The 21,004-nt window shown below is 46.7% G+C and overlaps 1 protein-coding gene across 1 annotated transcript in view; it reads right to left on the bottom strand.

Annotated features, from left to right (window-relative positions):
* Positions 1 to 21,004, bottom strand: part of SAMD11 (sterile alpha motif domain containing 11) — a 299,306-nt gene that overhangs the window by 208,198 nt on the left and 70,104 nt on the right. The window contains exon 4 of the mRNA XM_065575103.1: positions 14,601 to 14,665. The gene's annotated coding sequence lies outside the window, so the exon portion shown is untranslated. The remainder of the gene's footprint in view (positions 1 to 14,600; positions 14,666 to 21,004) is intronic.

The following is a 21,004-nucleotide window of genomic DNA, read 5'->3' on the forward strand; positions in this document are numbered from 1 at the left end:
GTGCGATAAAGTCTGATTATAAAGAATATAACATGGAGCGCAGCTTGTGTTCCAATTGGTGGAAAGCCTGTTGTTAACCAACAGGGAACTATTTATTCTCCAGCTCTGCCGATGCTCCATGGTCAATAATGATAAAGAAAAAAGAAAGAGTTGAGGCCATTATAAAGAAGCAATCGCATTATAGAGAAGCAGCGGCAGCAGCCCCTTCAGAATCTATGATTCCCAGAGGTCACGTCTGGTAGGCTCAGAGCACTGGCCACTGCCGGTATTTTCCCTGCACTATTAACCCAGCATCCAGTTTTGCTTGCCAGAAATGACTGATTTCTCCAGCAATCATCAGTCGGGAGACAGAGCAGCGCGTTCCTGCAGCTGCACCATCTCTGGTGATATTTAATAAATAAAATAGCCAGATGGTTGACCGGTTCCTCCAGAGGGATGGGGGAAAGATGCATCTCTGTTTATTGTGACTGAATATCAGCTGCTCCCCAACTCCGACACACATTCATACACTTCAACCCACACGCACAGGCTCACCCTAAGCCAGGCTCAGTTGCATATCTACTTGCCCACGCAGGGCCTGATCCTGCACATTAGTCTATGGGAGCTTTGCCGTGGCTAAAAGGGAGCAGGATCGGGCCCATGCAGCTTTATAAAGTTCTGACTGATCGACATAACCAAATGGAGCATAGGGGCATTGGCTGCCCTGCCCCCTTTCCCACAGCAAACAGCATGTGCCAAGGAAAGGTACCTTTTGCCCCGCTGCACAGGCAAGCTGTTTATATTTTAAGGTTTTTATTAAGCCTGGCTACAACTGCCACCCTAGTTTCCTGCTGCAATGGGCTGGCCAACATCACGTACCTCTTTGGTCATCCAGCCTGTTATGAGGGCAACATGATATGATGCATCATCCCTGCAAAATGCAAGCCCCCATGATAGTTTCCCCACACGAGGCAGCATTTTGCCCCATTCCTTGCCATGTCCTCAATCCCTATGTAATACTCATAGCCTTCCTCTGACTCCATGTGGCTCAGGGAAAAGCGCCCAACCCAATTTATTCCTCACTGCCTACACCAGGATCACTTAAATCATGTCCAGTAAAGGGGGAGGTGGAGATGTTATTTTTAGGGTTGTCATGGATTTCACAGAACACAAAAAAATTACCCTCTTTGCCATGAAAAACGTCACATCTCTGGGAAATCCATACTTTCTGCCAGTACTGCACACAGGCAGAGAAAAGCCCTAGACATAGCTGCAACAGAGCAGTATGACAGGGATGAGGGAGTGCCGGAGGCAGGTGGGTGACAGCTGTGACCGGGGACAGCTGGTGGGCTTTCTCAGGCTGAGCTGGCAGACCAGATCACTAAGTGGACTGGGTAAAAAGAAGAGACAAGCTTAGGGGAAAGTGGGCCAGACTCTTCCAAAAGAAACAATGCCGTTTTCTCAGGGGAGGCGAGGGTTCGCTTTCTCCTATGTTCTTAGATCGTCTTTCCCCTCTTCTTTCCACAGCAGGCGGAGGTCTAGACTGGGGTTTTCAAAGCAATCTAAGGGAGTTAGGTGCCCAGCTCATGGGAATTAGGATTTTGAAAAGTGCCTCATGCTCTGTCCACACTAGGAAAACAGGTATATTTTAGTGCATGTTGAAATCTTAGTGTAGAGAACGCAGTTGTAGTTTTAACATGTGTTAACAGGTTGAGGGAAACCCCTAAGTTATCATTTTAATGTGTTCACTCACACATTTGAAAAATACACATTTTTCCAAGGAAGAAAAGTCAGTAGGGTGCCAACTCCCTTAAGCACCTTTGAAAATCCCACCCTAGGCTGCAGGACAGGTTTCTTCTTTCAGCTGCCTGATTTGGGGAACTAAGGCATTGAAAAACTAGGGAGAAGAGAAAACTTCAAGGATTCAGGAGTAGAGGGAGCTGACCCTTCACCCCTGCACGTTTCCCAGACAAAGCAGCACAGTTAACAAACCAAAGTTCCAACATGCCAAAAAGTGAGTGGAAATTCATCATTTCTCCCTTCAGGTACAGACAGAAACATTACTAGCAACTGAAAACGCATCATTCAATTGATGCTGGGCATTGAAACCCATGTTCCCGAAATGTGACGCTGCCTTTCCCCATGATGTTTTGATCTATGAAAAATGACACATTTTTCGCAATAAAAAAAATATTCCAGCCTGAATGGTGAGTTGTTTTAAGAGCAGAACCCGAACAAAAGGTGCTTCCCATCCAGAAGGAGGAGTAGCCTGGCTTTAAGTGCAATCACTAAATAAATCTCTTGTAAGAGGAGAGATCAGAGGCTAGATACAGAAGAATAAACAGGAGAGGGAAGAGATATACCAGCCCTGTTCTCCCACTGCAGGAGACAAGTAACTCCCATTGACTCCGCTGGCAGCTCCTCAGATATCCTGCAGCAAGAGAATTGGGCCCCAAGACTTACTCATGGTTTTTGGGTGAGTCAGGGCTGGTGTGAGCAAATCCAGCCCCTCCACCCCCATTTCTGAAGCCAGTAAATGGGGCTCCCTATAGGCTTTAAAAAAAAAAAGAAGTTAAAATTGGTGCTTGGGCAGAAAGCCATGTCTCTCTGCTTGTGCCCTGACACCTATCTACCTATCATGCGATATCTTGTGGAAGAACTTTTGGGGGCAGGGGTATAAATCATAATAAAGCTATAGCGTGGTGTATAAATCATAATAAAATAATGGTAAGGAGAACTAATATTAAGAGAGGAATTTTGTGTGTGTGTGTGGAGAGAGAGTGCAGACACACACATGGAAAGAGAAGCAGGTTGTTGCTATACTTCAAAGTAGATTTCCCCCCCCCCAATTTTTGCAGTCAATATTTTGACTCCACTGCCACACCCTGCCACACAACCCTACCCCTGGTTGCAGCATAGAAAGACAGTGAATAAATATCAGAGGGGTAGCCGTGTTAGTCTGAATCTGTAAAAAGCAACAGAGGGTCCTGTGGCACCTTTGAGACTAACAGAAACTTCTGTTAGTCTCAAAGGTGCCACAGGACCCTCTGTTGCTTTTTAGTGAATAAATATGTACAGGTATTATACTACCCAGGCATCATGAACTGACACTGCAGTGGGAGTTTAAAAATATCGGACTCCCACAGCTACTGTGTCTATCTGTATATAAAGCCTTCTTCCCCTTTAGTTTTTGTTGCATTATGTCATGTAAACAATTCATGGAACAGGTGTTAAGCTGACCACAATAGACAACTAATCCTTTCCACCAGCACCTCTAAATAACTCCCACCCTGGCCACTGCTTCCCTTGAAGAGGCCATTGCAGGACAAACAATAAAAACTGATCCCGTCTAGAGATCACGCCACGAGGAGCCACTGAGCTCATAACACACTAGTGGCTGTCAGGGTAAAAACTGACTCCGCAGACTTAGCCTAGGGGCTGCACGAGTTTTCCAGTCACCCCATTCCATTAGGATTTCAGTGCACTTGCAAAAAGGGGAACTTCGAATGCTGTTACCTGGGCAGCTCTAATTTTCCATTCCTGTGTCGCTCATAGGGAAAGCTGACAAACAGAGGCAAGAGAGAGGAGGGAAAAATCCTATGGCATGTGCTGTGCTCACAGTAAAGAAACAAAAAGGGACAAACCAAATTGTGTGTCCAGCATGACACCCGTCCACACATACGCTATACATATATAAAAGATGGGAATATCTGTTTGTATCTATGGGGATGGGTGGATGGATGGAGGGAAGGGGAGCGAGAAAGACTTTAGACCGTACATTGCGAGGGGCAGGGATCTGATTTTCCTGCAGTATAAAGGGCTTAGTACCTTGTTGGTGCAATACAGAAAAGCCAGAGACAGACAGACGGATAAATAGATCAATAGAAGGGCAGTAGCATTAGGCACTTAGTTGTAATAGCATGCAGAGTTTGATGCACTCCCCAAATCCCAGGATTTATTAAAAAGGGCTCTGCTACTACCACTTCTAACGCAATAAAGCTCAAAGTGTTAAAGGAGCAGATTCTGCTTTTTATCTCCTTTGTTCTGGGGGCCCTTTTTAATCTGGAGCTGTCTGAGTGTGGGAGAGGGCTATGCTGATGATCTACTACCTGGCAAGAGAGAGCTTGGTTCCCCCCTCACTTTATCACTTGGAACTTGTATCATTTGTAACCTCTTGTTTTGTTTTTAAACTGCACTTGGAACCAGAGGGGGAGAGGGGGAGAACTGGTTTGGCGAAAACTCTATACAAGTCTATAATTACAAAAGCACAAACAAGCCTTGTAAAAAGTAGGAGAACAGCTGACATAAGAGATGAGCGACGAGGCCAGGCTCCCACGCTACATGTAACCAAGACACTGTGCCACAGCCCACAGGCATCTGTCTGCCCACCCTGTGAGCAGGTAAATACAGCACCATGACAGGTTGTGATCATGGTTCTCTCTCCACACAGGAGGCATCTCAGCATGCCCTTGCGCATCTGTGGGTTTGTTGTGTTTTTATTGCATTTTTAATGTGACTTTAGTGCAGGTGAAATGTGCCAGGTTGATGGCACTGGTGACCTAAGGTTTCTTTCTGTCCACTGACCAAGTACCATTCAGGTAGCAGCAGAAAAACCTTTCCCCAGCACTGTCCTGGCAACATGCATCATCCCTAACTTGGACAGACATGCTCTAGGGTGAGAAGGGAGTTTACTATCAGCCACCCAGACCTTGGCCTCTCTAACAAGGTCAAAGGGGTCAATTAGCACTAATTGCAGTGGCAGGCTTTGGGACAGCCACCCTCTGGGGACTGGACCCAGAGCATTATGCCTCTAATATATGTTGTATGGAGGCGTTTGGTGATTACAGACATTTAAATGAGGAAAGAAATACATGTAAGAGACCATCCAGAAGGACCCGTCAACCACAGCTAGGAGCAGAGATCTGGCTAAGATGGCAAACTCATCCTGCCAGAAGTCATGAGTGCTGTGCAGACCATCTCTTCCAATACAGTTGTCCTATCCCACCCCTACCACAACACTCTGAACAGTTAGAGATCTGACTCTAACTGTACCCAGATTGCTTGCAGACTAGCCAAGTACCATAGAACTCTGTTTTATAAACTAATCGGAGATTAAGGAGATTGTAAAAATCAACAAGTTTAAAATTACAGTAGATACAGTGTATAAACTGCAGTACGGTGCACCACCTCACTTTCTTCCTGTCCTTCAAACCACTGCAAAGTAATCTCCAATGCACTGAGAAGGGATGCCCACTTGTTCTTCATCAACATCACTTTCCTTACATGATTTTTTTCTCCCATTGGGAAAAATGGCTCATATAACTGGCCACTGGTACAATTTGTGTTTATAAAAATCGAGGTGCTACTTCACTGATTGGCAGATGGTTGGCTTATCTGATTCTCCATGAGCAGCGTGATTACCTAATAACCTATGGGTAGCTTGATCAACAGTTTACCTGGTTAGCTGCGTGAGCTGGGATGACCTCATTGTGCATGAGTCGCAGGGGAGGTCAAGGTACAAAATGATTCATGGGCTGAGCTACCCAATTATAGTTCAGTAGCAAGAAGGGTCAAATTTCCCAATTACTGAGTAGTTGGTAGTAGGGTCAGGTTACCCACCCGGTGGGTAGCAGGGTGGGATAGACTATCCATTTACCAAGTGGATATTTAAATCCCTGATAACCTACACTGAAATCCAAGGGAAAACATATTTTTAAATTATTTTTAAGAGAAATAAAACCAATCTGTATTATTCTTTATGGCTGTGTATGTATTTGTTTCTCTGTCACTCCATTCCCACCCCTCTCCCAACCTGTTTTGAATTTTTAATGCATGCTGTTTCCAATGTCAGCCGTTTTTCTTGTGAAGGTTTTTTGACATAACTTTATATCGTTATATCCTTTTGTTGTTGCCGTTCCCCATTCTTGTTAGGCGCGCCGCTCCCCTAATGAAGCAAGTCTCCTGCCAGGATAATAATAATAAAAAAAAAATAGATCCAGGGCTGCAGTGAATAACAGAGTGCTTATGTGTGATTAGGGATGGGGGTGCCACACACAGAAGTGCTCTAGCAGCCTGTTCCTCATGGGCTCCCCATATGTATCCTTTTCCCTGCACATCTGCACAGTATTTATACCACTCCAACATCGTCATGTGGCAAAGCATTAAGGACACCTAGGAGACGTGTGTTCTTCAAGGGCCAAAGCAGAGCTGTAGGACCTTTTGTCCTGTGGGGAAACTGGGTTATGACTGCCCAATATTCATTGTGAAATGCTGGTACTTGACCCCATCTACAATTACCTATCTAGAGTCTTCCCCTTTTTCATCTCCAACCATAAACTCTCAATAAAGGAGAAGATACTTGATTCTTGGTGTTGGTAAAGAGCACCAGTAGAGCCCAGAACAGACCAAATGCCAACGATCCTGGCTATTTTGCCTTTAACATGCCCCCTTCCAGCGTTGAACTTCCAAAAGCATGAGAGTCCTTTAGTGGTATGTGCATGTTAGCAGGGCCGGTGCAAGGAAGTTTCACGCCCTAGGCAAAACTTCCACCGTGCGCCCGCCCCCCCAGCCCTGCGGCAGCTCCCTGCCCCCCCTCCACCCTGAGGAGCCCCCGCTGCGGCAGCTCCCCCCCCGCCCTGAAGCCCCCCCCCCCCCCCCCCGCGGCAGCTCTCCCCCCCACCGCCCCTGGGCTGCCGGCAGCGTGCTGACCCAGGGGAACCCCTGGACTGCCTGCCGGCGGCTCAGACTCCCTCTCCCTCCCAGCGCAGCGGCCGCTGTAAAAAAAAAAAAAAAAATTGGGGGCGCCACTTTTTGGCTCCCCCAAATCTTGGTGCCCTAGGCAACCGCCTAGTTGGCCTAAATGGTAGCACTGGCCCTGCATGTTAGCTTCTTTCAAGCAGCAGCAGCTAGAGAAAAGCCTCACAGCATCATAGCCTGTTCTAAAACCAACAGCCCCACCGACCTTTAGTGACTCTGAATACTTGGACCCCCCTTCTGGTCTTTCAGAGGAGGCCATGAGTGAAACATGCCATGGCCCCTCATGAGCTGAATTGTTTAGCTGAAGAACCTCAATTATGTATCTTAGAATCATAGAATATCAGGGTTGGAAGAGACCTCAGGAGGTCATCTAGTCCAACCCCTTGCTCAAAGCAGGACCAACACCAACTAAATCATCCCAGCCAGGACTCTGTCAAGCCTGACCTTAAAAACCTCTAAGGATGAAGATTCCACCACCTCCCTAGGTAACGCATTCCAGTGCTTCACCACTCTCCTAGTGAAATAGTGTTTCCTAATATCCAACCTAGACTTCCCTCACTGCAACTTGAGACCATTGCTCCTTGTTCTGTCATCTGCCCCCACAAAGAACAGCCAAACTTCATCCTCTTTGGAACCCCCCTTCACGTAGTTGAAGGCTGCTATCAAATCCCCCCTCACTCTTCTCTTCTGCAGACTAAACAAGCCCAGTTTCTTCAGCTTCTCCTTTATTCCCCTCCCCTCCTTAAAAATAATAAACTTTGCACTTCTAGGCACTACGATAATACAAATAATAACAACTCCTAAAGCAACTTTCCTGCGAAGCACTTTGACTTCCGTGTAAGCCTTAGTTAATTAAACCTCAAAACACCCCTGTGATGGAGGAAGAGAAGTATGATTATCCCCGTCTTACAGACTGATAACATGAGGAAGAGTGAATCTCCTAAGGCTGTACAGCTAGACAGTGGCAGAGATGGGAGTAGAACCCAGGAGTCCTGACACCCCGTTCCCTGCTCCATCTGCCACATGGCACTTTCTCCCCAGTATTTATGCAATCTGAACACACTGAACGTACACAGGACCCCTGTAGATAACATTCATCTGAGGCTCCTCTAAAGCTCACCACCATGGGTCAACGTTCATTAGGTCACACAGTCCAAAAATCTACGCGCTCTCTGACAGAGGCAGTGCCAACCAGAGCCCCTAAAAAAAGCAGCTGCTGTTTAGATTCATCCTCCATTCTGTATTCCTGCTCGGTGTTGAGTGCCAGGAACATTATTCTCTTGTTTCCACTGCGATGCATCAAACAGATGCTTTTCAGTGTTGAAGACATGGTGTGTGTACACTCTGCCTGCTGCTGGTGACAAGCATACGGCCAACTCTCTCCCCCACAGGTATTGGGAATCAGGCCCACAAGCTTCAGATGAAAGCTCCAGATTTCTAGCCCAGCAAGCCCTGGGATGCAGCCACACCATTAGTGCAGACTTATTCCCTGAGAAACAGCTACCTCTGGAATTTATAAGGAGTAACATCATCAAAGTTATTTAGGTGCTTTTAAACATTTTACCTCAGGTACCTATTAGCTTGTTATCTATCCCCTAGAGCAGTGGTTCTCCATCCGCAGCCCACGGGCTGCTTGCCACCCAATCAGCACACAGCTGTGCCCCATGTGACATCCTCAGGGCCATACAGATGGTATATATATATTGTGTGGATGTGGCTCACTTAACATATAGACAGCTGTATGTGCGGCCCGCAATGGTAAATAGGTTGAGAACGACTGCTTTAGAATAACCCTGAGGACTATTTTATTGCACACACAGTAAGATGCAAATATACCTCTTGGCAAACAGTATAGTGAACAGAAGGACCAGGCCCACCTGCCTGCCCTGGGATACCCAGCATCTAAACTCAACCGTCAGACCATCCACCACCACTCAGAGAACTCCTGAAACTTCATGGGATTTCAGCTTCTACGGTATCTATATCTATCTATCTATCTATCTGGAGCTGGTCATACTGGTATTGGATACTGCGCTGTTGGTCCAACTGTTGGATACAGTACTGTTGGCTGTCACTTCTTCCTGTTGGTCCAGCCCTAGAACAGAAGTTGTAGGTGTTGCATTCAGCTAACACACTTGTCTCTTACCCAGAGAGTTGGGTTCAAATCTCAGATGAAAGTGAATCTCTGATTAGTCCCTAATGGATCGTTATCAGCTTCCCCAAATTGTGCATGACTGGTGATGTCTGCTCAAAAGATGACCACACCTATGGGATTTAGGGGGCGCTGCAGGTCATGACTGAAGGCATTAGTGATCAACAAGGAAGGCACTTGCCCCATGCTATACCTGGCTCTACTAAATTCTCTCCCTTTCTTGATGTCACAATCATTATAAAATATTCACCAGATTTTCATAATTAAAACATTGTTTAATTCCCTCTGCCCATAAAAAGAAATAGAATTTGCGTTGTAAATCCCAAGAGGTCACAAAAAGTAAATATGAGTAACTGGAAACTACTGGACTGTACTAACCAGCCGCTGAATAGAATAGAATAGAATAGAATAGAATAGAATAGAATAGAACCGAACCAATAGATAGATGAACACAATTAGGCCTTCAAGCAAAAAAACAATAATGGCGGGTGGAGAGTGTAGGAGGTGATACCACCAAACAGGTCACAGCGATCAGGGCATAAATACCAATCCAGCCCAGAGATAACTAGGCTTTGGAAATGATGAAAGTACTGCTATTTATATAGCGGACAGGTCACCGACTTCTGTGAAGTGCAGCCGGTTTTGTCAGAGCCGAGCAATCAACAAGATCAATAGCCCGTTTCATTAAATGGGGAATCCAAGCCCCACGATGGATCCAGCTTGTGCAGCTAGAGTTCCCAAAGAGGTTCTTTCTCGTCTGCTCCCTCTCTTTGTTCAAAACTATTCTTGTATATCATTTTTAGTGCTCACGGAAGCGAGTGAGTTACTGTGCCGGCTAGTGCCAGACATGCTCCCCACACACGGCTCTGCCAGCGTACCTCAAAGCACCTTCTTCTATTTCAGTCCCAGACTCTTCAAATGACCCTCAATCCTGCACTTGTAGCACCCCCTGTTATTCTTGGTCCTGGGCCCTCACATGCAAAGGAATGGCTATGACAAACTGCAGTGGGGTGGAGGTGGATTGTAACATGCACGAACGACTCCCAGAGGACAGCTAATTCATTTTCTCTGATCATCCAGGTCAGTAGTCTAAGTCCCCATCTTTCCGTCTGGCCACTGGCTTGCAGATTGTTTCAAAGCTTCATCTACAGACTCTGAAACTGACAGCAAGTGCTCCAAATTGGCAAGCTGAGCTTGGAAGCTGACATGTGCGCTTCTCTCGGAACAGATTTCACTTCTTACCATGCTAGGGGTTTATTGCCTCCACCTCCCACACCGCCCCCTGCCCAGGCCCACTCCTACTGTAGAATTGTGGCAAAATGAACACAAAGAGTCTCAGAGCAGTAGAGGAGGTAGTCCCAGCAAACGGAGAGACCTTTAGTCAAGGAGGCCATGTGGGAGGGCTTGGGAGGCTTGGGTGGCTTGGGTGGGTGGGGGTAGGTGGGGAACGCTTGGAACTGGGGGTAGAGTTTTGGCAGGTAGGAGTGAGTGTAGCTCTTCCCTCCTGGGGGCAGACACTAGAACCCAAGCTGTGTATGGTGAAAAGGTGGTGGGAGCACGACCTCTAAATAAACGGCACCAGGGGCTACTGAACCCCAGGGTCCCCGAGTGACTTTGTCAGCACAGCAGGGGCAAGAGCCAAGAGGGCCCTGCAGCACCCTGCTACAGTCTGCCCCCAGACAAACCAGGACTCAGCAACGCAGGGCCTTGTTCACCAATTTACCACCTTTAAACAATCCTTCCCCCTCACAGATGAGGCACTGAATGACAACTAAGTGGCAAGGCCAAGGACTGGACACCCGTTGGACCTTGTCAACCTCACTCCTAGATCAGCTGATCACAGTGACTGCACCTGTGATGTTCTGTCTCTGCCCTCCAGGCGGACAGCACCACCTCGGGGCCCCTCCCATACCCTGCCACCCTGTGCTTTCATGTAGCTGGGAGCCAAGCTATAGAAATCAAATTCACTGTTTGACAGCTGCTGAACCTTCCAGGTCTGCCTGGGTGAGGCACACCTGCTCTGCTGCTGCATGCCCCAGGTGCATCCTGTCACTCCATCAATTTGAATAGAAGGGAAGCGGGCAAGACAGCACAGCAGGTGAAATGGGAACCAGGAGTGAAAGGGTTACCTAGCTGTTGTTATTTATATGTGCTAAGGGCCTCACAGACACGTGGGAAGATAAAATCCCTGCCCCAGAGAGTTTCCAATCTAATGCCACTTCCTCTTCTCTCACCTCTCTCTCTAGGAACATGTCTAATGGGAGTATCAAGGAGCCAGTCAGAGAGGAAGGATGGTCCAGTGGTTAAGGCATTGGCTTCGAACCTGGGAGATCCAGGCTCAATTTCCTGCTCTGCCACCATCTTCCCCGCACTATGCCTCAATTCTCCAATGGTAACATGGAGATAATAGCACAGCACTGCCCTGCCTCATCAGGGTGTTGTGATGATAAATACATTAAAGAATGCGAGGTACTCAGATACTACAGCAATGAGGGCAATATAAGTACCATAGAAAGACTTATATGCAGGGACGGGCAAGGCTCTGGAATTTAACTCCACTGGATATTGGAAATGTTCCGATCCCAATCCTCACTCAGCCATTCAGGCTCCTTTCAAGCTGGGCTGACCTGGGACCCCTTCGAGCCAAACGCCCTGAACTTCAGAGAAGCTGGGACGCAGGTCAGGATCTGAACTTTGTGGTCTGGGCCTATCTCAAGGCACTAGGAGCTCTTTGGGGGAGGGACTGTTCCTTCGCACTCTCTCTGGACAGCACCTAACACACACTGTGGTTACTTTTGTAATGCCAATAATAAACCAGCAGCGCAATAACTATCCGCCAGGAAGTCATGTACAAAGCAAGCCCCATGCATAGGCAGGAGGCAGCTACGCGTGTGTTGGGTTAGATTGCTGCCTGGAAGTTGTTTCCTGACAGCCAAGCCATTTGAATGTGTTAACCAAATAGTTCTTTATACAGGGTATATTCATCCTCTTTAAAAAGCCTTTTTCCCCATAGGAACGGCATTCACCACACTGACACCACTGTCTACCCCTACCAAGGCTTCCCCTCACCCACACAACCAACCAACCAAACAAACAAAAAACACTCTACAACAAGTAGAGTTTTGACCCTAAGTTTTGACCCCAAGGAAGAAGAGCCATGAAGTCCACTAGGAACTTTGCTATGGTTATTGATTTTACATGTTAGGTACTCAGATGCTACAGAGATGGGCAACAACATAAATCCCTGAGAAAAAGAGAGAGAATGGATTTTTCATGGGATTGAGAGACTGTGTACAGAAGAAAAAGGCTTTACACAGCCAATAGATTTAAAGGGAAAGTGATATCTTGCTGTCTGTCTGTCCGGAATAGACAACAAGACCTGCACTGTTATGATCCAAAGGAAACAATGGACACACAGACAGAGACCTGACTGCACAGATTATTTGAGTAAGGGGGCATGCAAACACTGTTTATCATTATTTCTGGAATCAGAAGGAGAAAAATCAGCCCAGTTGAGACTGTGCCACATGGATTGTCCTGAGGCTGATAAGTTACTGTAGAGCCCATCCCAGGCATTTTTGCTTTTAATGTTTAGGAGGTACAGGCTGTGCTGTATTAATATGCAAAGTGTGCCTGCCTTCCCAATTAAATGGAAAATGCTATGATTAAAACCAGTCAGAAGATATTAGATGGATAGTGCTGAACTATGGGCTTTATATCCTATGTACAGAAGCCCCACAGGAGTACTGATGGAGTACATGCCAGGGAGATTACCAAGGAAAATCAGAGACAGGAATGAAAAGTGCTTGAGGAAGCAGGAGAGAGAGAAAATGAGGCAGCTATTTACAGGAGGATGCAATTAACACAGTGCTTCATCATGGTCTCCAAGACATGGGCCCTCTGGGCCACATAAACCTGGGGGGAAACCGACCACCCACACCCACAGGAGCTAAGTCCTGCTTGGACATCTTGAAGGGAATAGACACAGGAGCTCATGGGAGCTGAGTCCTGTGGCACTATCCTCAGAGGGGGAATGAATCATGGCATAGGGCCCAGAGAAAGCCACATTTCTTGGGAGCAGAGCACTGGGGCAGGGCTAGTGTCCGGGTCCCATTTCCTCTTACAGCAGGGCCTTTGCATCAGCACTTGCTCTCTTACCACCTCAATGAAACAAGGAGGGGAAAGCAGCAGAGAAGTAAGGCATGACAGTTAATTAAACCCAGGAAGACGAGAGAGAGAGAATGAAACAGGAGGGATTCATAACTGATTGCAGAGTCCCCTGTTCCCTGCTGGGAGGGGCTGGCACTGAATTCCCCACCTGGTTGTAACCCTTCCTGCTGCGCTCTGCATCTCAGCCCTGGGCCACGGAACCAGGTCCCCCCCCCACTTGCTTCTCCTTCTCCTCTCTGAAAGCTTCACCTCGTCATTGACGTACTCTGTGCCCGTGTTTCATGACTTGCATTTAATTAACAGAGATGGCAAAGTCAGGTATATTTATGGGGACTTCTAATCCTCACACTTATATTTCAGTTGCTATGGGTTTCTTTCCAGAGTTCATTCCTTCTTCTTCCCTACCCCCCACCATGTAACTTGCACCAGAATAAAATCTAACACATTCTGCTAGTATAATTGGCTGTATATTTTAGGAGTCCATCTATCCCTGTGCGTTGAGAGAGAAGCCCTTCAAATAACTGCCATGGGAACAGAAAACCCTAAAGAAGTGAGCCAGAAATGCTTTTCTTTCAGTCCAATGTTTGGTGTTAAATGGTTACAGCCAACTAGCCTGATTCCGGAGAGGGGCGGAGCCTGAAGGCAGTAAGGGGCAGTGGTGTCTCAGGATTGGGCCCCGAGTGTGTCTGATTGCCCTGTCAATGCTGCCATACTTCACCCGTCAGGGAATAATGTGATCCCTGCCTGGGCTAACTAACAAGTGCCAATGGCCTGTCCTGATGTGTAGCACTAATGAAGTGCAGATGCCTGATATGTATTAATACAGAAGTGCTGCTAACAAATTGTGTCTCAACAGTACCCTCCCATGGAAATACCCACAGGAGAGCATTCAGAGGCCCAGGAAACCCCGCAAAGGCCAGCTTGCATTGCTTCTGCCAGACCTTCCGCCAAAGGGGATAGGGTAAGGCCCATGGGGAAGACAGGGGGTTCAGTCACCCATCCCAATGGTCCCCTTGTCGCTTTCATCCCCCCCTTGCATCCAAAGATCTCAAAGTGCTTTACAGACATTCATCCGCACAATCCCTCTGTGGGACAGGGAAGTGCTATTATCTTAGCCAGTCGCTAAGAGGAAACTTGCCTCGATCCCCACACTGAGTCACTGGCAGAGCCAGGAACAGAACCCAGCTCTCCTGTCTCACTTGCCCTGTGTCTCAACCAGGGAGACTGAACCATCCTCTCAGGTGGAGAGTCAGTCCCATCAGTCAGAACCTAAGCAGTGTGTAGGGGGCAGCCCCGCTCTTCATCTGTTCTCTGCATCCTCCATCTCCGAAGCTCCCTATCCAGCACACTGCAGAACCAACTTTACACGCACAGATATAGTTCAAGGGTTGAGCGGCCTTCCACAAAATATACATACGCTGCTACCCTTCAGGAAATCAAAGTAATGGCCTTTTTTTTTTTTGCCAGTTAGTACCCAGTGATGCTCCAGCTAATATTCTCCGCAGAGAGACCACGGATGGAAAGGGGAAGGAGACTGACTTACCCTCTTACCCCTGGAGCTGGTCACAGCAGGTCAGTCTCAGGGCACTGCTCATTGTTCTACCTGTTCTGCGGATAAAGAGAAGAGCTTGGTTCAGCACCTTGCAAGAGCACTAAATTGTCACACACATTCATAACACACACACACACCCCAGCGTATTTAACCAGTACACAGTCAGGGAACAATAAAAATGTGGAGTCTGTATCCAAGAGCCCGGTCAAAAGGGGATGCTCTGTCTGTGGGTGAGTCTGGAACTGGAACCAAAAGATTATGGTAAATATACAGTGAGCACAGAGATAATGTCAGCAGATAGTCTCTTGGATGGGCTATTTCTTCCATAGTGATCTGTAAAGGGGAAAAAAAACTAGCTGGAATCCAATTCTGCAGCAGTCCAGCTCTGAACACGCCCCTTGTTGGCTATGGGAATTGGCTGCATGGAATGGCAGCATTCACTAGTGGGTCTGGGAGATGGTGAGGGTAAGTCTCTCACACTGAAGACACTCCACACTTCACAGGATTCTACCATGAAAACATGTCTTTGTACAAGGGGGGACCCTTGCACATAGCCTATATTTTGATCATTGTGATTAAGAAAACGTTTCCCTCCTATCCAAACTCCCATTGACCCAAAGAGATTTCACAGCCTGTTCCCTGTTGAATTTGGATAAAATAGCATAAAACGAGAGGGAGCGAGAGAGATTTTTCAAGACACTTCCTGTATTTCTTTTAAAGCACTATTAGAAAAGGACCCTACAAGGAGGGGATGGAATTAGTTTCCATAAAGTTGCGATACAAGCACTCCCCGCAGAAAACACACAGTTAGGGCTGACTGCTACTGTGCTGTCGCTTGTGCTCTCATTTTTCTATCATTTCTCTCCGGTGGCGGGAGTTGGCCTCGCATCTCTAATTCAGCATTTCCCACCTTCTCCAACTTTATATCCAACATTAACATTATTTAAACATCACCTTATTTTTTCCTTTCCTCTTCTATGAATTTCACGGCCAAGTTTCTTTTTTTTTTTTTTTAATGATAGTTTATTAAGAAAAGCTGACTACCTCTGCTCCGTCTGCTGGAACAGCTCTGGCAAATAAAAAACCCACCTCGCAGGAGACAGTTTTATTCTGTTGATCGGAAGTCTGCCAGCCCAATTTATGATTGAACATAAGATCTCCAAATCTGAATTTATGTCTTGTAGTATAACGACAGGTCAATGAGATTAAAAGTATGTTCATGAGAGAGCTGTAAGGCAATTTGAGTTTCATGGGCCTGTGGTGATTGGGCATTCAGTCTAAGAAAACCTGCCTTAATAAAACACTTGCAGTCCCCGGAAACAATCTGCACATTTTTCATTATTGCAGCCTTGCTGTGGTCTCCTTCTCAAACACCCCCCAGAGAGAGAGTGAGTGAGCGAGAGAGTGAAAGCGACTCTCCCCCTCCTCCCCTATTCAAATGAATCCATCAGGGAAATAGTGCCGATAATAAATGGGCTGAATTAACAATGGAAACATTTTTTTTTCATGATCAAATGGTTCAGACGATGTAATGAGGGAAGAAAAAAAAAGGGGGGACGAAAATCCAAACTCTGCAGAGACAAAAGTGTCCTGGCAGGACCCCCAACCCCAAATGAAAAATACATGGGGTTAAATGCAGATCAATGGCCTTGATACTCATAGGGTGAAATTCACCCCATGCATGGGGTCCAGTGAACTACAGAACCCCCCATATGCCTTTAACTTGGGGCTTAAGTGAGGCTTAGCTGGCACACATGGCCTCATCTAGGCCATCTGAACTGGAGAGAACTTTTCCCATGGATCCTAACTGCAAAATTCAGGTCCTAACTGCAAAATTCAGATCTGAACTCAAAGATCCTCAAAGTTCAGGGGATGAGGTTGGATTTCACATCTCAGGGTTGGTTCAGCCCATTATGGCGATACGAACGGCTGCAAAACTTCAGCTCCAAATTCAAACTACCCCAAAGTTTGGAGTGTCGAAATCCAGGGGTTGGGTGCAGAATGTTATAGTAAAAGAGAAGATCAGATCTGGCTCCAATGTTCTTCTGGGACTCAAAGCAGCTTGGCTCCACAATTTCAGTTCAAGTCTATCTCTCCTTGTAAATAACTATGTAGGTTCATTTACAATAGACACCTCGATGTCAAGGGCAAAATGGAACATTACCTATTTAGGAGCAGTGGGGGGGGGCAGGAAATGGTCTTTACAAGATGCTTCCACAGCCCCTAGCACAATGGGGGAATGATCTCAGTCGGGACCTCTAGGTGCTGCAATAATTAAAATAATAAATAGCTTGAATGGGTCTATCTAAACTAATCTAGGGATTTATACCTCACCACTCACTGCTGCTTGCTGAGCATCTCTGTGGTATCTGGGTGGTTAATAAAGAATACACATGGGCCCATTAACAGTGAATGCTGGCTGTCTCTAGAAAGCTACAAAGACCACTATTCTCCAGGTCCACATCTCCAGCGTAGGGTAAAGAAATACCAGGAGAGGCCTGTTTTCCAAATCCAGTTCTGATGCAACCCAGGATGGTGGAAATGTCATGAGCACTGCTGGTTTAATGAGATTGTTGACAATTCAAGATGGTGGAAATATCACGCCATCAGCTGATCTCACCCGATTTCTGCATTCTGGAGCCGAGATCTCACCAGAACAGCTCACTAGATTTTTGGCACTGTCAAACCTGACCCTTTTCCCAGCTCTGGCATCAATCCCAAATTCCTAAAGCTAATCCAGTTTCAGAACCAAGAACTTTCTCCTTTCTAGACAACACAGATGGGCACGGCAGTGTGAACAAACCCTCCAAAAAGCCATTTCACCTTTTTCCTTTGAACCTATTTTGTTCCTCTTCATTCTCTCCCTTGTAATTACGAAAATGTTCAGGAATGTTTAATTCAGGAAAAGTGTATGGGACTTGATCCTCCACTGATTGGGAAAAAGAACCAGGACTCACATCCGCTTGGGTACCGCTTACCTGAACCAAACACTTCATTCCCCTGATGAATCTAAGATCTTCCAGCCCAGAAGCGAGAGCCCCAAAGTCACCCTGGCATGATTTTAAGAGAATGCCAAGAACCCACAACTCCAGTTGACTTCAATAGGCATTGTAGGTTCTTAGCACTTCTGACAATCAGCTGGCAATGCTAAATGAATAGAGCAGGAGTGGGGGGGAATACAAAACATACCTGAGAACACTAGAGGAGCTGAGTGAAGGAGTCTGAAAAAGGATAGGGGCAGTAACAAGATGGCAGAGGGCCATGACCTTCTCTGAGCTTATTTCACTAAAGGAGACAGTCCTGCTATTTGACTGCTTCTCTCAAAATAAAAAAAGCTTCCAAATCCGGGTTCCCTGTGTAGCTGCCCCATGCAACGCTCAAGGGGCCAGTACATGTTTGTTGAGCAAACCCACCTCTGATAGGAGAGGAGATACCAGGATGTTCCTGCTTTGTCTTTGTTTAATTTGTTTTGTTGTCAGGCAGGGCAGCCGGCCAACAAAAGTTCCCCTTGCCTAAGCTTCATGGGCGGACGGGCTTCAGAATTTATACAAATAAAAGAAGAGACTAAAAGTGCCGGCAGCACCGATCTGATTACAGAGTCATTTATTTTCTGGTCGTTAATAATTTGTGCAATAAAAGATTGCATGCCTTTCTGAGTTAGTAGGAGTTATTGGCACAAATTTCCCTCCACACTGGTGTGAGTCTGTGCTTGGAACATAAATTATTAGTTTCTTATCGCATTCCTCTTCATTTTTCATGCTGCCACGGCTAGATCGCCAGAAGCCAACCCCTGAGTCTCGGTCTTATTTTATGCTGCAGGAGAGAAGCAGCGAAGGCAGTTATTCTGTCTTTAATGACACAAACCCACTCTGTAACACCCCCCTCCCTCCCTCGGTACTGGCAGGTGTGTGCACCGTATTGGGTTTGTGTATATGTAACTGCCTGTGGAGATAGGCAGGTAACTCGGCCATCCGCCATCTACATTTCTAATGAAAGCAGCATTCGTTGACAACACTCGGAGCCATGAAATGACAAGCTTCCACCACGCTGCCAGCTTCCATCAGATATCCATCTGGAATACGAGCGAGACGGTTGCATGTGTGTGTCTCAATGAACAATCCTGCTGGCTGTGGTGTATGCATTAGGGTGACCAGACAGCAAGTGTGAAAAATCAGGACGGGGGTGGGGGGGTAATAGGAGCCTATATTAGAAAAAGCCCCAGATATCGGGACTGTCCCTATAGAATCGGGACATCTGGTCACCCTAGTATGCATGCACACGCTGTGGGGCGGGGAGCAGAGGAGGAAGAATATTTATGCACCTCCATTGAAGAGCAGAAGGCAAATATCAGCACACAAACCTTCTGTGCATTCGTTCATTCAGCAATATTATGGGTCCTATACAAGGTGGTTATGTCCCCAATCAAGGGCAAAGAGGTGTGAGGTCAACAGCTGAGGAAAAAGTGGCGCATCTCTTCCTGATGTCCAGAAGGGGTGGTACCATGGCTAAGGAAAAAGAACAGGATCAGGAGACCTCAGTTTCTCCATCTGTCAAATGGGACACTTACCCACCTAAAGTATTTTGAGATCTATGGATGGAATGTGCTAATCATGATGATTTATTTCAAGATACCACATTGACAAAGGTTCTGTGTGCAGGAGTGTCCTCATTTCTGCGACACCTGGCATGGAGCAGGCAGTTCTTTGGAGGTAGCCACTGCTTTGGCATATGCCACAGCTCATGCATATTCCACACCAAAAATTCTCAGCCTTCTTCATACCGTGGCCTGACAGTCAGCTCCTATTGATGCATCCCCCTTGGTGGTATCCCAGAAATTCTTGACACCACTGCCTGCTCACCTTCAAAGGAGGTGCTGATTCCTGCAAAAGGCATCGCCAGAAATGGGGTAGTACGTGAGGGGGTTGTCTCAGCCATCTGTAGCGTACCCACTTGCAAAGGGCTGATCCAACCCTGCACATTGGCAGAAGAGTGGAGACAGGAAAGGGGATCAGGACTTGGAGTTACCACCCACCGGTTCAGAACCACTCTTCCGTATAGAACACCCACTGTAACACACTACAGGGTGCTGACCTGGCTTTCAGATTTATGGATCCCCTTCCCGCACCCTTTCCTTGTACTCCACAGGTGACTCCAATCACTCCTGTGGCCACAGTGGAAGCCCTGTATCTTCTCTCACAGATGTTTTCCAGGCCACATACCTGGAATGCCAAATACCTGCTGCCCAGAGCTGTTAGCGGGAGAGGAGGAATGGCAGTCTCTAGCCAGATGTGTATTACAAAGGGCACATGTGCACCAGACTTCGGTGGAGCTGTATGCTGGATATCACAGAGAGTTTTACTCAGCTTTACAGTCTACAGAATGCGATTCCCTTACCATTATGGCTAAGTGTAAGCAGACCTATTGAGGCCTGATGGTATCTATCAATAACAGAATGATGTGACATGCTTAGGGCACCCCTGTGTACATATATATGTTACAAGCAACACATGTTCCTCTATTCTAGGAGGATTTATAACAGTGGGCTTGAGCAGGAGCAACACACACATAAGGGCATAGTGTCAATGCAAGAGTGATTGATGACTCAGTGCTTGGCATGTCTCTGGTGATTATGCCGCACTGGCGAGTCACTGATCATTTCAAAGTGATGTTAATGTCCACAGGGTAGCATCTACCATGTCCATGGTAGGCGTTGTGCTCCAAATGTCCACTCTGAACTGTTCTCATTATTTTTCGAAGGGGTTATCATGGTGTGGCAGCACCAGGGCTCTGTTAAATTGGGCTAACTTCTGCTGGAACAGGAGCAGTCTTTCTCCTGGAGAGTATTTAAAAACAATCTCTCTTGCCATCAGTATATAACAGAGCTGGAGAGAAACACGCTATCCTCATCAAGTTTAGAGCGACACCCTGTTGTAGTTTAGGAAACCAACATGCTGGGGAACATCCTTAAGATTCCTATTGAACTGAAGTATTTATTACACACACACAAAACCCCAGCCCACCCACCGCTACATCACTGAGAAATTATGTTTTAAAACTCCCCGCTGAGCTAAACCCATGAAAATAGGAAATTTATGTTGGAAATTTGATGTAGGATTAACTATAGCAGCAATAATCCTGCAGTTATAATGAGCACACTTCAAAAAACCAAAAAAACCGACGGCAAACACCGTTGTTGCATGCGTTTTCGCTTTTCAGATGCTTCCGAAAAACAGTTTCAAAGAAAGCCAGGAGCTGGTGTGCTGAAGAGGCCCCACAAACACTCTTCCAGGTCAAGGAATGCAGCATAGCTTGTAATAGCGACCCCCTGGGACAGTCAAGGAGCAATACTGGAGGAGACCAAAGGCAACCCTGTAGCACCCCTATTGGCAGAGAAA

The sequence above is a fragment of the Chrysemys picta genome, chromosome 21, assembly GCF_011386835.1.
Source record: "Chrysemys picta bellii isolate R12L10 chromosome 21, ASM1138683v2, whole genome shotgun sequence".
In the NCBI taxonomy this organism is placed as follows: Eukaryota; Metazoa; Chordata; order Testudines; family Emydidae; genus Chrysemys; species Chrysemys picta.